The following is a 17124-nucleotide window of genomic DNA, read 5'->3' on the forward strand; positions in this document are numbered from 1 at the left end:
AAGATCAATATGTTTTTACCAGAATTTCATACTGCTTATAAAGCCGTGATCTGTCTAACGCCGTTTAACATACCTAAGCAGAGAGTGGACTGCTAACAGCCACGGGGACGATCGGGCAAGGGCGTTTTTACTTTTATTGCGCCGTTGTATCTGGTAACGTCGAGCCGACCCCACTGTAGGAGCCTTTAATGCAATTATGCCGAACAATATTTAAAGCTGCGAACAGATGCAGGCCCTCCGACTCTTGGGCACGTTTCCCTATCTACATGATCTCTCCGGCCGCCTTTTGAAGTCCTCCTGGTACTGGAGGTGGAATTTGTTTGGTATGAACTGGAAATCTAAATAGCTCTGCAAACACAATGACAGATGGCAAAATCCCAGTTGGAACGTGTGACCAGCGAACTGGCTGCGATTTGTTTTCACTCCAGGGTAGACAGCAGACATACTGTGTCTGCGGAACAGCTGTGACAAATATTTCATTCGAGAACTTTCTAAGAGCGGGGAGCAGTTCCAGGGAGAGGGGGGGAGATGCTACCTGTGTGATTTCTCAAATAAGAAAGGAGAATTATCCTTTAGATCCAGGGGGAAAGAAAAGCTCAGGAAGTTGAAAGCGAATGAAAGTCCCTGTAATACTTGTGCTCTCATCCGGTGCGGTTTAGTGCATCAGTTTGGTATGAGGAACACAAGTGGAGTTTCATCAAGTAAAGATGTTGGCTCTTTAATGCCAGTGAGATTTTTCATTTTCTGAATGTTGAACAATGCATTTTCTTAAGGGATTCTTTTTTGTTGTTGTTGTTTTAAAAATATTTTTAATGAGGGATTGGAAAAATGATGTGCTCTCATATGAGTCCAAGTTAGCAATGTCTGCAAACCTTTGAAGTGATTTCCTTATTATTATTACAATTTTTTACTCTTGAAATGAAACATAAATACCTAAGAATACAATAGCTAAACTATTATCAGAGTTAAGGAAATGATCCAAGTGCCTTTTCTGTTTAAGTACCAAACGTAATTAATAACTGCAGTAACATATAAGCCTTTGTAAGCAATGTGTACTGGATATTGTGCACTTCTTTTTCCCCTCTTCTTTTTCACTGGCACATTATACTCAAAATAAGCAGTCTGCTCACATCCTGGGCCCTTTAAAGCTGATGGCAAGTTTTGTTTGCAAACAGTATCAAGTTTAAAGGACAAGACCCTGTGTCCAGCATTCCCCTGCATCCCCTACATCTGCTTCGTTTTCCCTACATCCCTGTACACTGCCAGATTCCCCGAGTACATTATCTTGGCTCTCAGTCCCTCCTTTCTCCACCCAAGGCCTGAAAGAACAGTGTATTGTGTTTCAGAGCACCATGACAAAAGTCCCCCATGTGCCATTTCATATAAGTAATGTAAAAAAGGCTGGTAATTGTCTTTGAGGAAAGCTTTCTCCCTTTCTAAAAAAAGCCAAGGAGTTTCGAAGTACTTGGATTTAATTGAAAACTAAATTCCTGAGAGGGGACACTGAATGGGGATCTATAAAACTAACTCTTTTAAGTGGAATGTGGCTTGGCTACAAAACTTTTAGCACTAGCATGTGACTCTGAAATATATTGTGTGTGCATATGTATGTAGATGGGTTTGATAGATCTGTATACAGGAGTGTATTTAATCCTTGGTTTCTTACGCTTTAATAAGTGAGGTCTTGGTCTGTTTCCCAATGCAGAAGAAAACTAGTCTGTCCACTCAAAGGATGTATATTCAGATTTCTAAATGTTAGTAATCACAAAGTATGATCTAGATGCTTGTTTTCATCCTCTGATATACGGTAGAAAAAGGTGAGAGTTATATGGGAATCCTGAGTTAAAAAAACCCTGAGTTTATTGAAGTGAAGAGATTATCTCAAGCATATAGCAAAGTTTTGAACAGGGAGAAGTACAGCTTATCTCATGGAGTATGAAAGAAATTACTAGACAGCGCAAGGCTATCTTCATTTTAACCAGATTGTTGATTACAATCTGTGTTATTCTTCAAGATATTTAAAAAAGTGTTAGCGTAAGTCTTTCTAATTATAGATAAATTGTATCGTTCCTTCCTTTCAATGATTTTTGTACGCTAGCCGCATTTTATAAGCTGTTTTTTTATTAGGAAAGCATGTTTGGTTTGTTTAGGGTTTTTTGACCATGATAAGAATAGCCTTTAGAAGACGTTTTTAAAAAAAACCACACGGAAGCCATGCTCTTGACACATTTATTCTGCTAGTCATGCCACTGTATAACTTCTCCAGGAGACATGGCCAGGTCAGACCTGATGGTGGGAAAGAGTCCTGGTTTACAAAGGCTGTTCTCTTCTTATGCATTCAAAAAACAGAGGGATGGTCTTTTCAGAGAGAGCACTGAACTGGGAGCTCCTATTCAACTGTACGCCCACAGGATCTGGCAGACTGTTTTCAGAGTCACTGTTTCCTAGGAATCCCCCATCCTATAAATATGGACTGCATTTTTCTGTTCCTAGAGGTACACCCGAAATTTCGTTGTGCTGAAATGAATGTTCCTTGCTTATGCCAAGCAAGTCACTGGAGGCTCTATCAATGACCTACTTGTTCATTTAGTATGTTAAGGACATTACACTAACTAATTATTAATGAACCTGTTGAATTTTTTGTTCACTGAACTTTTCAGAATATCCTTCAGGGAACGTGTCCCATAACACAAGAAATTTCCTGTCCCTCCTCCTGAGAGCCAGCCTGGGGAGGGACTTTCTAGTGACAGAGAAGTATTGTTCTCCACTTAGAAACTCATGGAAGTATCCTTTATCCCCCACATACTGCTTCTTAGCCATGTTTACGAAGCCATGTGAGCATCATTACTTGTATTATTATAGATGCATAAAATGAGTAACAGAGAGGTGAACGACACGGATGAAGGATCTTATAAGTGGTGAGGTCAAAACATGGTGTTTTGATTTCCTCATCTCATTATTTTCCCAGAAACAAGCTGCTTGCATTAAAACAAAACAAAACAAAAATAGTACAGCAGGGAGGTTACGGCTTATAATAGTAGGAGCCTAATAAGACAAACCAGGGATGGCCGATCTTACCAAGGGGCTAGAAATACGTAACTCTTCCGCCCCAACCTCACCTGCGATGTTCTGTTACCAGAAGCAAATGCAGAAGACCAATAGCACAACTTCCATGCGGTGCTTCACGTTGGAGCGAAGCGTGGAGCAGACCCTTGCCTCGTGTAATCAATTTTAAGTAGTCTGAGAACAATCTGCCCTTAAAAAGTTGTAAGTTACACTGGGGGAATGCCGAACTGTCAAGGCAAGTTGCCTGGAAGACCAAACAATAGATTAGTGTATATTGATTTTGCTTTCAGAACTACTTAAAAGAAAGAAGAAAAACAAACAAAAAAAAAGAGATTGCAACCCAACCAAAGAAAAAGATGTGTGCCTAGAGAAATAAAATAGATCTGTGCCTCGTTGCTGTGTGGTTTCACACAGATGCTGAGACAAAGCCACGAAGCCATGTTAGGAACAGATGTACTGCATGTTTTATAAGCCTTGAAGGACTTTTCAGTTGTGCCTGATGGACCTGCATCTGCACCTGCATCTGTACCTAGTGATTTCTGGAGAACAGTGTCACGGATTTCAAGCAGTTGCTTTGAGGTCCCATCTTGTTGACTAATATCCTCGTGAAGGCACCTGCACGGCATGCAAAAGGATAATAGTGATGTGTGAACGTGTATTGGGGGTGCGGCCTAAATTTAGCTTTTCAAAGTGCTATCTGAGGCGGACAGAATGCTCTATTTCTTGGGGGAAAATGTAATATAGGAGAAAAGCATCAGAACGAACTCCAAGCAGCTGCATTGTTCGAAACAGAAAAACCTAAATCCACATTTGGTTATCAGTCTAAGAACTGGGGAACAGGAACAGGCAGGTAAGTCCTGTCTTGCCCTACAACCTCGGCATCCCTAGAGATTTCTGCCCTTATCGTGCCTCACAAAGGAGCAACCCAGTAGTTCAATGATTTCAACAGCTCTGGACTTTGAACAGGGTTCTGTGGATAGGAAATTATTTGGGGAAGACAGGGAGCAGCTTACCCTCCCAAATGCCTTCCCTCCCATTGCAGTGCCTGGTCCGTATGTAGATAGCAGCTTGTGATGAGCACTAATCTCATCTCAGACCGTGGCTATATGTTCCACAATATAAACAAAGTCAGCCTTGCTGATGCTTTCCGTGCTACTCAGGCATGCAAAGCAATTCATTAGTTACTTAACTATTGCAGAGTTAATGACAGACTTGAGTAACAATGTCAAAAGCAGAGAGCTTGATGAAAACCTGGCAAGAAAACTAAGGTTATGTGGTACTTAAATTCATGAAGATACAGACCTGGGAGTAATGGATGCAGTAGGGGGTGTGTGCAACACACATTTCTTTCTCCTTGGCAGCGTAATTGTTTTGCAGATTTCTTGTGGAAATCAAACCAATCTATAGCTGTGCTGCTCGATGGATACCCTGAAGCTGTCCCTCCTTTGGTATCTGAGCTCTCTTGGTGTGTTGCAAATCGTTCTAGATAAATGGTTGCATTTATTTCCTTCTCGTACTGTGTCCAACCACCTGCTTTTTTTGTGTTGCTGTAGGAGCTTGTAAAATACTCCACACTTCATAGGTTTTTGAACTGGAGCCCATAAACATGGCAGAACAAATTTGGAGCTAATTTTACAGTGGCACAGGTTGCCAGAAAGGACCATTAATTAAAGAAATCTTTACTCTGTCACCTACAATAATACTGAGTAGAGGTTTTTCCTTCTAGATCTTTCAGATACCTACTGTGTATGAACTTGCATGGTCTAAAATAGAGCTAAGAAGAAGAGTTGAGGTTTTTCTAAGGGCAGAGGAAGGTAAGCTTTTCACCTTTTTGAAATTGCTCTGAGCTAAGATACACATTCAAACTTGGCATCTTTCATGATTGCAGTGGAGCGGGAGCCACAGCAATGCACATACTGGTACTTGTCCCAAAGAGTCAAACTGCCTGCTTTCTGGTTGTTTTCTGGGCGAAATGAAATTTGGAACATTACAACATTAGTAACATATATTAAGCGAACCAAAGACCGTTGGGTTATAAATCAGTAGGCAATATGACACACACACACATTAATTTTATACTAACTAATAGTAAGGCATTTTTTAATGATTTATGTACTAGAGTGTTTATTATTTCTTTAAACATGAAAACTGGGATGGTTTCAAGTGAGGATTTGATCCTGCTGTTCTAAACCAGTTGTAATGATCAGTTTCAGCACAGGATTATGTAAATAGGACTGTAGGAATAAACCTTAGAAAGCCAGGTTTGATATATCTGTTGCGTGCCTCTAAGCTGACTGTTAGCCATAGATATACATGATTAGTAGGTGGTTCTTCATTTCTAGTGGCAGAAAGGAGACTTTCCTCGCTGTCTGGGCTCTGGAGTGAGCTTTTGTGGAGCAATGTCTGGCTTCATTTTTCTCATTGCTGTTTCTCTTCATTTATTCGCATTGAAAAGGGCCTCCTTAAAGTCTGCAGAACAGTCAGACACGCAGCTTTCCTGCAAGCCATATGCCAGTTTGCAGCCAGGGAAGGTAGCAAGCAGCCGCTTGCAGAAACAGCTATGGAGAGGTTCTTGAGAGATGCGTTACCCCAGCAAAGTGTCGCTGTGAAAATAAAGGCCATCTGCAAAGGCCAGAAGGTCAAAGTAAAGACTGACTTGACAGAATACAGAATGTAAACCGAGCCAAAATAAACAGTGTAACTGGAGAAAAAAAAATTGGAATTTTGGGGTAAGGGTTACAGTTTTAGTAAGATCAGTCATATCTAGCAACATATAACAGGAAGGAGATTGTATTATATTTCAAACGTAGTTTCTATTAATATCTGCTAAATTTTGTTTTAAATCTTACATATTACACTTTCACCATTGTTCTTATTCCCTTTCTAAATAGCCCTTTTTCATCAAATCACTATTATGAGACAGTTTGCTCATCTCATGACATCTCAAAAAGGAATTTTCTATTTCTTTAAAAAAACTCTTTGAGCTACCTTCTGTTTGGAATAAATAATTACCATTTGGAAGAATAAGAAAATTCAACTATAAACATGAGATAGATTTCTAAAGGCTGCATTTATGTTTATTTTAAGCAGTTGAGAATTTAGGACTGGAAAATCATTTAATTATTTTTTAATGTTTGATATCCTTAGTCTGCACTTTCTTCCGGTAAACCTCATTAAGATATATTTTGGTTTCAGTTCACAGGCTTCATGTGTACATAGTCTGCTAAGGTCTGTTAATGTCTATTGCATCTATTAATATGCCTATTAAATGCCCAATGCTATCTAATATTAGAAAGAGATGATTAAGTGAGATAAAGTGGGTAGGCAAATGCCCACATACTTGGTAGGCTTTTGATACGAAGTAATAGGGAAGACGCTGCATGTTGAAGTATGACTCTCATGTGGCTCCTGTGCTAACTGGGACGGGTGGCATCGCATTTCTTGGACTGAATTGATGAAGGTACTGATTGAAAAATACTCTCCTCTATTTTTGAACTCGATGATTATGCTCTCTATACCAGACTTAGCCTATGGATTTAGATCAACAATGAGGCCAATGAAAGATCTAGTTTATAGTTAGTTAAATTCATTGGTGTGAGGATCTCAGCTCATAATTGAATTTTATGTATCAATTTTTACAAAATTACCTGTCACTGAGTCGCTCTGACCTCTCTGACATATTCTTTGACATCACCATCTTCTGCCACATTGACGGAAACGTTTCATTCCACTGTGGCTTTCCTAGCTTACATAGCCCGGGAATGTAGCGGGTAATGGTGCCTGCACTGGGCTGCACTGGGAGCCACGTTCATTCAGAGCACACCCAAGTTAATTAGCCACGTTACGAAGCAGGACTTACTCTCTTATGCCCCTATAACAGAGACGTGGTTCTTGTGGTAGCTAAGCACATTCAGACTACCTTGGGAGCACACGCAGCACTAGATTTTACTGAGGGAGCATAAACTCGTTGCCCTGCTTTGCAGGATGCTTCTCACTTTCACAAAGTTCAGCCAAACTCCTCCTCATCTTCTGACAGCTCTAGTGGTTCCAAATCAAATCACTTCTTAGCTCCTTCCGTTCGTCTAATTCTACTTTTCTCCTTCTACTGACACGCTCGTTTTGGCAGAGGAGCGCACTCTGCCAGTTTGCCATCTGGTACTCTCTTCTTGTACGACATCACTTCACTGAAGAGACTTTCCGTCGCACTTCAGAAACTTGTTTTATCTTTACCCATCTCTTCCAGTATTTGTCCACTCATCTTATAATTACCTTTTACTTTACTTTTTATCTCTCTTGAGGACACCAAACTACAGTCTTTTAGGAAAGCGCTGAACATACTATTTTTATTTTGTCATACTCTGCTTTGGTGAAAATCTCTGACAGTTTTTCTAAAAAAAAAAAAGAAGTCATTTAAATTCGCTAAAAATGCATATTCTGCCTGTCCTTGTAATATGCAAAGATTCCTGCAGAATAAGAGTCATAACTGGATGCACGCTCCCGTTGCAGCTCCAGGCTGTAGAAAACTGTATGTATGGTGCCTAAATGCAAATAATTACAGATTTCTAATTACTTATTTTACTCCAAAGCTTTAAAAAAAAATTCTAATCAACAAGGTGGTCCTAATTTTATATCTGTTATTTCAGCATAAAGCTCTGCTAGGAATGATTTACTATCAAGTTACTTTTAGAAATATATTTTTGGTCTGAATTTGTTTTTACTCTTTAATGAGCACTTAAATAAAAGAAGCATATAGCATTAACTTCTGCTTTGTTACACTTATGCAATGAATTAAAAAGAAGAGTATAAAAACAGTACAGAAATGTCCCTATTATATAGAATTTCCTGGCCCATTATGCATAATTTGCTCAAGCCTTTTGAGACAGAGTTACAGGTCTCACAGCTGTGACTTCAGTAACTACATGGCTTAGAAAATGCACGATTTTATGTTAGTTTTTATTCACTAGCTAATACGTTTTAACATTTGCTACAAAATGGCTTGTCTAAACTATTTTTAAAAGAGCTTACATGCTGCTACCAAAAGTCTAGTTAAATATTATAGTGAAAACCAGGAAATCTGGAGATACTTTTTGCATCCTTTACTGCTAATCGCTTACTTTCTGTTCTGTGTGGCTCTGCAGCTTCAGTGTCCTATAATGGTGATGAATTTAAAGGAGAGATTATTATCATATATCCATCCACATGAATTCACAGGATTCCTAGTGTGAATGAAGAAAGAAAATAGTCAAGCCAAATTCTCCTTGTGTTCTAAGTCTCGAGATAAAACAAATGCTGCTGAACATAAGGTTTTAAGGCCAAATCCAAAAAAGGATTTAGCAGTGAGGCAGACTTCAGTGCCTAAATCCAAAACCGCACTACCAAAATATCATCAGCTCAACTGTGGAAGTAATGAAAATGTACTGGCCGTCCCCCCTTTACTCAGAAATTTCACTCTTTTTCAGCTTCCCTGTGTGCCCAGCTGCCTCAGCCTGACTGCGAGATGTCTGGCTTTCGCTGGAAGCCAGAAAGGAAGAGGAACGGCACGTAGATCCTCAGAGCACATCCTCCCACACGCTGGCAGGCCTCGGTCCCCACAGAATTCGATTGCCGTAACTCTTTTTTCAAATGTTACTGATGGAAGAGTTGATCGTGGCACTGCCTTCTCTGTTCCCTGTAGCCAGGCTTGTAGAGGCATTTGGCCAAGAAGCAGGTAAGCCGGCTTGTTATCTTCATGGAGGTCCCCACCGCATTGCCCGTCTGCGGGATGAGCGGCCAGAACAGTAGGCTGCAGACCAGACGGGGTGGGTTCATCCGCTAAAGCTTCTGTTGGAATTTTACCACTGTGTGGGAATTAATGCAAGATGTATTGCACCAGAGATTAAAAAAAAAAAAGGAATATGACTGTGGCTTAATCTGTACCACGTGTGGGCACAACAGGCACACCCTGCAGACTGGACTTCAGACTTTAAACCTAAGAACTTTCTGATGTTAAATGTTTGATATTCAATGCATCAAGCCTTGGCAGCAAGGTCAGATGCCAGGACTTGATATTGAAGACATGATCTTGCGGAGTCTGTTTTCTTTGTAACCTTTCCCCTTTCGGTCCCGTGACTCCTCTGTTTTTGCTGCATGGCAACACAGGAGACAAGGAAGTGCAGAGAAAGTCCTCTCACCCCCAAATCGGCGGTGTAGTGATTTGGGCGCTCCGTTGTGAAGGGGGCTCTGAGCTCCCTCTGACTTTGAAGGATATCAGCATCTACATCGTATATAGAGGATCTGATGACTTAGTTATTCTTTAAAAAGTGTTGATTCTTGCTGCATCCCTAAATGGGGTGGTTAGAAGTTGTGTCCTTGCTATCATCTTTTAGGTCTCTGAGATTCTGCAGAGTTTTAAAAAAGCCCTTGGCTTCTCCTGAGGACAGCGCTGTGCATCTCCCCCTTCAGTCCTTCCCTGTCAGATAGTCCTGCGGAAATCACTGCAACTACTTCTTGTCTGAAGTGTCAAGAAGTCAAGTGTCAACTCGCCAAGGAAGTGCAAATCTCAGTATGGTCATATCTGTAAAGCTATGGTGTGCGTAGGACATCGCCCAGGCGGAGAGGTTGGGACAGACTTGCACAGGGGGAGATTCAGTCTGTCCCCGTAATGCTAGGTGTCCTTATTGTTACCGGGGCAGGCGAGGGCTAATGTGTGACAAATAGCTCATTAATTATCAAAGATGTTTCTGATTTTGGAAAGAAACCATTGGAAGGTTGTACATTTGAAAGAAATTCAGGCTAGTGGTTTTTGATTCTTTTGGTATTCTCATTAGTTTCTTAGATAATTCAATAGGGATTTTCTTTAAAATGCTCTTGCAGTGGTAGTGATTGATTTCCTGTCAAATTTATGGATTGTGCAGTGGCAGCAGGAAGAAATTTCTCCCATAGGATGACATTTGTTATCAGAAACTCAGGGTTTGTTGGACTTGTTTAAAGAGGGAACAGAAATTGGGATAGCTCTGAGTAACTTCCAAGTGTCAATGTGCTGTCCTTTCCACATCTGTATGCTGCACTTTTTCTCTTTGAGGATCAGATTATGCCTCTATTACTCACTGGATAGCTGCTCATTTCCATGGCGCGACTTGCAAGATAAGGTAGTAGTAAGGTGTCAGAGTTTGGAAGACAAATGCTTATTTTTAGTAGATCCTCGCCATATATCCCTGGTTGTATAAACGTGTTTGCTCCTCCTTCTGCATCTGCAAAGGCTGCTGTCGCTTCCATTGCGTTTGAAGAACTGCATTTGTAATGCATGGCTCAGGTATCCAATATTCTAGAAAAACATTTTCATATTTTTCATATTGTCATCTTTAGGAAGCAATGTACCCTGAGTCCAGGTGCTGTAATCAGGAGCTGCTTGGCCTTGGCTCTCTGATGAACTCTTCTGTGCTTTGTAGCAAAAGTTGTTATTTGAACCACACATTAGCGGTCATTCCAATTTTAGAGATTCTATTTCTTATTTTGAGAATGTAGCACAGTGCCCTTTGATGAATTTGTACTAGTTTGTCACAGGTGTCATAAAAGTTCAGGCCCAAGAAATGTATTATATTGTTTACATCCCATTAGGAGAAACCTTCATAAGGAATTCCGTAACAAATATTAGTCTAAAATTAAATTTTAAAATAATTTCAGGTAATTTACATATTACTTTTCATATACTGTTTTCTTCTATTTATGAATTTATTGATTTTGGTATTTATTTACTTTTCTAAATGATGGGTTTACATTACAGAAGAAAAACTTTGATGAGCTCAAAGTAGCTTCGGTTCAAGACTGCATCTGTTTTTTTTAAACTTTTACAACCGTTCCTTCAAGTACGACCAAATATAAACCACTGAGGCCACGTTGCTGTGCTTAGTACCTGAGCCCGTCTTCAGAAATTGCTTTTGTTGCCTTAGGTTTTTGTGCAAGGGCTTGACAGTCTTTTCCAGCAGATCCAGCTGCAGGACATTAAAAAACAGTATAGTGGGAATGCTTCATCCAAGAAGAGATAAACCAGACAAACCCAAACCAAATCAAAATAGAATTAGGTATTTTGCACTGTACTGTGAAATGGTTTTGCACTGAGTAACTGATTTGCATTTTGTCAGTCAGGCGGGCTCTTTCATGAGCCTGTAACATTTCTGTCCATGAGAGACAGTGTTTTATAACTGCAAGGCTGGATTCCTTCAAGGCTTTGGGACCTCATCCTGTGGTAAATGAGAGAACGTCCATTGACTTCAGCTGGAACAGGATCAAGCCCTTTAAACATGCAATGAAATGACTTTCTAAAGCCTATGAACTTGAGCCCGGTATTTATCAAGTCTGTGTCATATTAGATGTTGAAATCAGGCAACAATTGTATTTTCACTTGGCTTTGGCAAGAAACCAGGAGAGACTTGGGGACTTCAACTGACTTTCTCATGGAGTGAAACTGGAGGAAATATTTTTACAACACCCTGTAGGGAGAAACTTGGTAGTTTTCTACCCCACTGTCTGCCAGCAGCTTTGGAAGGCAGCAGGGTTCTTTGCCGTGGTGCTCTGCTCTACAGAGGCTCTTCTCTCCATTTATTTGTAGTTAATATTTTAACCAGTATTTATGGGTGGAAAGACCCTTCAGTTCTTCAACAGCAGGATTATAATAAATCTATCAGGCTGAGCCATTGCTCCTCCATCAGCTTCTGTACTTGGATGGTAAAATATCCCAGTACATGTGTTCAGAGGTTTTATTGCTAGGGTCATGCGATAGCTTTCTTAGCGCTGGTGAAACGAATTGAGGAGTCTCATTTAACTTAATACAAATTTTCTGAGACTGGTCTTGGATAAATTTAGGCTGGGGATCCAAAATGCTGAAAAAGGAGTGAGAAAACTGATATTTTTCCCCAATACTTGCCTGATGGTAAATGTGCCATTAAAATAGTGAGACTTAGAAGATGAACCTAATGGACTGTAATAATATATAATCCATCCCTGCAAGATAATCTCTGTATTTACATGATTGTCATCGTCATATGCAACTCATCCATTTTGATCACCATAATCAAGCTAATGTAAGTATTTATTTTCATTTCAAAATGTACGTCTTGGCTTTGTCTCCATTTGCTTTGGCCAAAGATTGAGACATTTACCCAACGTCTGGAAGCTAGTACCTTCCGATAGGGTTTATCATTAAACTAATTTCTGTTTGTTTGGATGTTATCTTCTGTGTGATTGATAAAGCATTCAAAACCTATGCAGAATATATATTGAAATAACATGCATTTTAATCTGTCAGCATCCAGTTCAGTGCTGGCCTCTGTGTAGACATTTGCCAGCTTTGAGGTGCCATCTACACAGAGTCTGAGGGAGGCCTAAGCCAGCTTCTGGGACAACATTCCTTAAGTTTTTTGAACTTACATTGTTTTGCGTCATTGCCTCTGAGTTTTGCAACAGCAGAGAATCAGCAGAGGAAGGGAAAGTGTGGGAACACGAGCAACAATGGTTGCCTGAACACTTCCAAAATGCCTGTAGGCAAATTCTATTAATTAAAAGAAATAGGAACCTCTGTGGATCTCTACTTCCATGGGAGTTCCAGTGTGTGTGGGGTAGATGGTCTAGTGCAGCATGCATGGATGTTGTGCTGTTTGCAGGACTGCTTCGGTGTTGGCCACAGGCCAGGACTCCTTTGATTTCCCCATGCCGGCTTGCAGCCATGGCTCAGCCTCAGCTCGGGGCCTGGTTTGTGTCTTGCCTTCCCGCTGTCCGTGCAGGTCAGAGGGAGTGCGGGGCTGTGTCCTGTGCAGGGCTGTGTCCGTGCAGGGCTGCATCCCATGGAGGTGCTGTGTCCCACAAAAGTGCTCTGCCCCACCAGATTCTCTGCAGCCCTCTCAGAGTCACCTGTCTTTTGAGATGGAGGTTTTTAGCCCTGATGCTGGTTTCTCAAGGCTTCCTGAGAGCAGGAAACCCCCTGCCGTGTCCGTCTTCCTACTAGCAACAGGCATATCTCAGGCAGCTTTTAATGGTGAGATGAGGATCTTTCACAGACCTGAACGGCAGTGGTGGTGGGGTGTAGGTGCGTGTGTGGGTCTCCCTGAGATCAGGGCAGTCACTGCCATGACTCTGGAACTGAGAGCTTGTTTTTCCTCTCTTGGGAGCTCACCTGAGTCTCACGCTGTAAGCAGGGTGCTGGAGTTGGGAGGTATTCTGTCCTCTCCACTCCCCTCCTGCAGCTCCTCCAGGCACCAGAAGCTCCAGAGAAGGTATTTTTATAGACTACATTGTCAACGTGCTCCTAAAATTTGGCTATCCCTTTCCTGCCATATGTCCCTGGCAACTTCCTTCAGCTGAAGCAAGCCCCCCTGACAGCCAGCACAGAAGCTGTCAATCACGTCCACATCCATCCAGTCACTTGACAGGCCCCAGGGACCACCTGCTCGTAGGCTTGACTTCTTTCCCTCATCCCCCCGCTCGGTACGTCTGCCTTTTCCACCTCAAAGCTGTCCCTGATCAAACACCTGCTATTTTCTGCATCCCTAACTACTGCCACATTTCCATACTCTTTCCTCCATCACCTTCACCTAGAAAGAAAATGAAAATACAAGCACTGCCTGTCAGTAGTAATAGGGGACATAAAGTCCACTGCTTAAGTAACGTGTAGTTCTTGTTGCTCTTACCGGCATAACTTCCATGAGTGTTGAGTTGCAAGCCGTGTCGTTTCTCATGTCTCTTACTCATTCCGAAGTCACTTGCAGCTCATATCTGAAATTAGAGTTTAAATTTTGTGGCATCCTATGTGTTGTGAGCTCCCGTAGTTTGTACAAGGATCTGGCTGTTCTTTATAGTCTTTAAGAGTTATTAAAAAGAACTGTAAAACTTTAGGTGTAAAAAGACCATGAAAACAATGAGTGGTACTGCAAGTTACTGTTGTTGATACTTTAGTATTGAATTTATTGTTTATGTTTGGCTTGTCTGTATTTCAGTGCCTGAGTCACTTGTTTCATTGAGATCAAAGAATAGCTGCCCCTATCTCTGAAGAGAGAAACGGTTCATTTCAGGGATGGTTTCAGATGGTTTCTTGTCACTTGGGTGACAAGAGCTGGTCCAACAACTCTGTTTCTGTGTCATGTTAAAAAGTAAACAGAAGTCAAAAACTGCCAAATATCAAGCGGATTTGCTACAATGCAAGGATAAAATACCTATTGCTGAGAGAATGTAATGTGAAATCACCCTTAAATTATTCACAGAATCAGGATTCCAGACTGGTGGGGGTTGGGAGGGACCTCTGGAGCTCACCCCGTCCCACCCCCTGCTGGAGCAGGCACCCCCAGAGCAGGGGCACAGGACCACGTCCAGGCGGGGGGTGAATGTCTCCAGGGAAGGGACCCCACAGCCTCCCTGGGCAGCCTGTGCCCCTGCTCTGGCACCCGCACAGGGAAGGGGTTTGTCCTCACGTTCAGGTGGAACTTCCCGTGTTCCAGCTTGTGCCTGTGGCCCCTTGGCCTGGCGTTGGGCACCACTGAAAAGAGCCTGGCCCCATCCTCCTGACACCCGCCCTTCAGATATTTATAGGCACTGATGAGATCCCCCCTCAGCCTTCTCTTCTCCAGGCTGAACAAGCCCAGGTGTCTCAGCCGTTCCTCATACGGGAGATGCTCCAGTCCCCTGAGCATCTTCATAGCTCTCCGCTGGACTTGCTCAAGCAGTTCCACATCCTTCTTAAACTGGGGGGCCCAAAACTGCACACCATTTCATCAGCGAACTCGCTGAGGTTACACTCTATCCCATCATCCCGGTCATTAATGAATATGTAGAACAGGACAGGACCCAGCACAGACCCCTGGGGAACACCGCTAGTGACAGGCCTCCAGCCAGACTCTGCTCCGTTGATCGCTACCCTCTGAGCTCTGTTGTTGAGCCAGTTCTCTGTCCACCTCACTGTCCCCTCATCCAACCCACACTTCCTGAGCTTGCCTATGAAGCTTGCCTATTGTTCTGTTGTGTTTGAGTGCCAGCCTGCACTGGAGTCATAGTGAAAGTGGTATATGGAGATATGACCATGCACAGGATCAGACCGTGGTGTCCTGCTGCAAAGATGCTGGGGCTCTTCCCTGTACATTTGACATTTTATTTTAAGAGGTTCCTTTAATCACTTTGTTTAATGGGGGCAGAGAATAAGGAGCAAGTGTATCAGATGTCAAACTTTTCAGGTTTGTATGTCTTAATTGGCTCATGGAGGAGGGGGTCAGATAAATGTTAGAGCTGCTGGAGGGAAACAGTGGGGACACGCAGCTGGACTAGGAGAAGGGGAGCAGGACTGTCCCTTCCTGGTGGACCTGCTCATAGATCAGCTGAGACATCTAGAAAACCTCTTTTGAAGCAAAGAAGCAGCAGCCTTTTGGGTTAGTACCAAAAGATCTAAAATCTATTTTGGATCTAGCCCGTAGAATACCATTTTGCTTAATCCTAATGAAATCAACAATTGCAAATTTTTCTTCATATGCGTAAGTACCTCACTCTGATTATCATAACAGAATTTGGATTTCAAGTGTTGTGCAGGGAAAATGTGGAATCTGCACATGAGAAAAATCTATAGCCTCCTTGAAAACCTCACAAAGTCTGAAATCACTGTTATTGAGATTTCCTTATTTACTAGCAATCTTTGTTTACTAGCGTTCTTAATTTACCATCAAGTTTCATCTATCGATAGAGATCTTCTAGTATATTTGCCTTTTCAGGTTACCAACAATCTGTATTCTGTCTATTTTCATTAATTTGCCTTTTCCAATTCCATTCAGGCATGATCCTGTGGTTTCTTTTTCAGGCATTGTGTTCTGCTGCAGCTGTTGGGTTTTTTACTTTCTTTTGTGGGAAATGTAAATCCTTCTGGGAAGAAGTGAAAATTATTGAGGGTATTTCAACTTGACTTTAAAGTCTGATTGGGAAACACTCTTTTGATTTACTGTTAAACGGAAAAAATGTCTGATGCAATTTTGGAGGTCTTAAATCTTTACTTTCTAATTGTGATTGCTTTTTTGTGCTATAATATCTATTCCTTGGCATGTTTAAAATTGTTTTCCTGATCAGAGGTCAGATGAAAATGAAACGATTTTATGAGAAGCAGCTACAGTAAAACTGAGTAAGAATTTACACCTTTTTGGGGAACATTAACTTGATTAATTCTTGAAAACGAAAAATACAGAAGAAAGTGTGACGTTGATTAGATGGGTTTAAGGAGAAAATGAAAAGACTTTAAGAATTATAAATAGAATTAAAGGGTATGAGCATTAATGGTTACTTAGGAAAAAAGGTGTCTCCTTTCTTCTTCCCAATCATATTTTTGATCATTCTATAATATAACAATACATTTCTCCAGCACATTTTTTTCAGGTTTTTAAAGGTCGCCACGTATACACTTTAAGTAAATCAAGGTGCAGAGAATGGGGTACCCTAGCCAAATATTTTTACTGGTATAAAAAGGCATACAAAATCTACTCTTTTCTCTCTTATTTTAATGATTTTTTTAAATGATGCCAGGTAGGTAAACCTCAGCAGTCCTCCAAAGAGCTGTGGTTTTCTGCTGTTAAGTCAGTGAGCATACAACTGCAGCCCTAAGTCGGTTGCTGCAGTATTTCCCCGACGTTATGGCTTCCCACGTGATGCGCAGCCATTGCTCCGTCCTTTGGCATGGTGAGCCTGTGGTCCCATACCCTCCACGTTCATGAGAAGATCCTACGTGATCCTGCCTTATCTCCTTAGCCCTGGGGGCGCGTGGCCGCCCGGCCTCTTAGGACAGCTTTCAGGATCTACCAGAGTCATTCTGGGCCACGGCAAGGCTAGGCATGGTGTGTCATGAGGTCTCTCTGGTGCTACAAATCATCCCTCTGAGAAGCAGGGAAAGGCAGCTCCGCATGACTTACGATGCCAAATTTAAGATTTTTAATAATAAGAGCAACACTCTGCTGAAATGTATAAAAATGGCCTTATTGTATCTCACTGGAGCTGCGTTTGTGCCGTGTAGTCCTTGTATGTTACAAGTGAATCCCTTGCCCCAGTAAAGTTAGTGCTTTGCCA

At 41.6% G+C, this 17124-nt stretch overlaps 1 long non-coding RNA gene across 2 annotated transcripts in view; it reads left to right on the plus strand.

Moving 5' to 3' along the window:
- LOC142057204 (uncharacterized) overlaps positions 1-17124 on the plus strand; it is a 223548-nt gene that overhangs the window by 182945 nt on the left and 23479 nt on the right. For both annotated transcript variants that reach the window (XR_012660572.1, XR_012660573.1), the window contains one exon: positions 8526-8773. This is a non-coding gene — a long non-coding RNA (uncharacterized LOC142057204). The remainder of the gene's footprint in view (positions 1-8525; positions 8774-17124) is intronic.

The sequence above is a fragment of the Phalacrocorax aristotelis genome, chromosome 5 (genome assembly GCF_949628215.1).
Source record: "Phalacrocorax aristotelis chromosome 5, bGulAri2.1, whole genome shotgun sequence".
Lineage (NCBI taxonomy): Eukaryota > Metazoa > Chordata > Aves > Suliformes > Phalacrocoracidae > Phalacrocorax > Phalacrocorax aristotelis.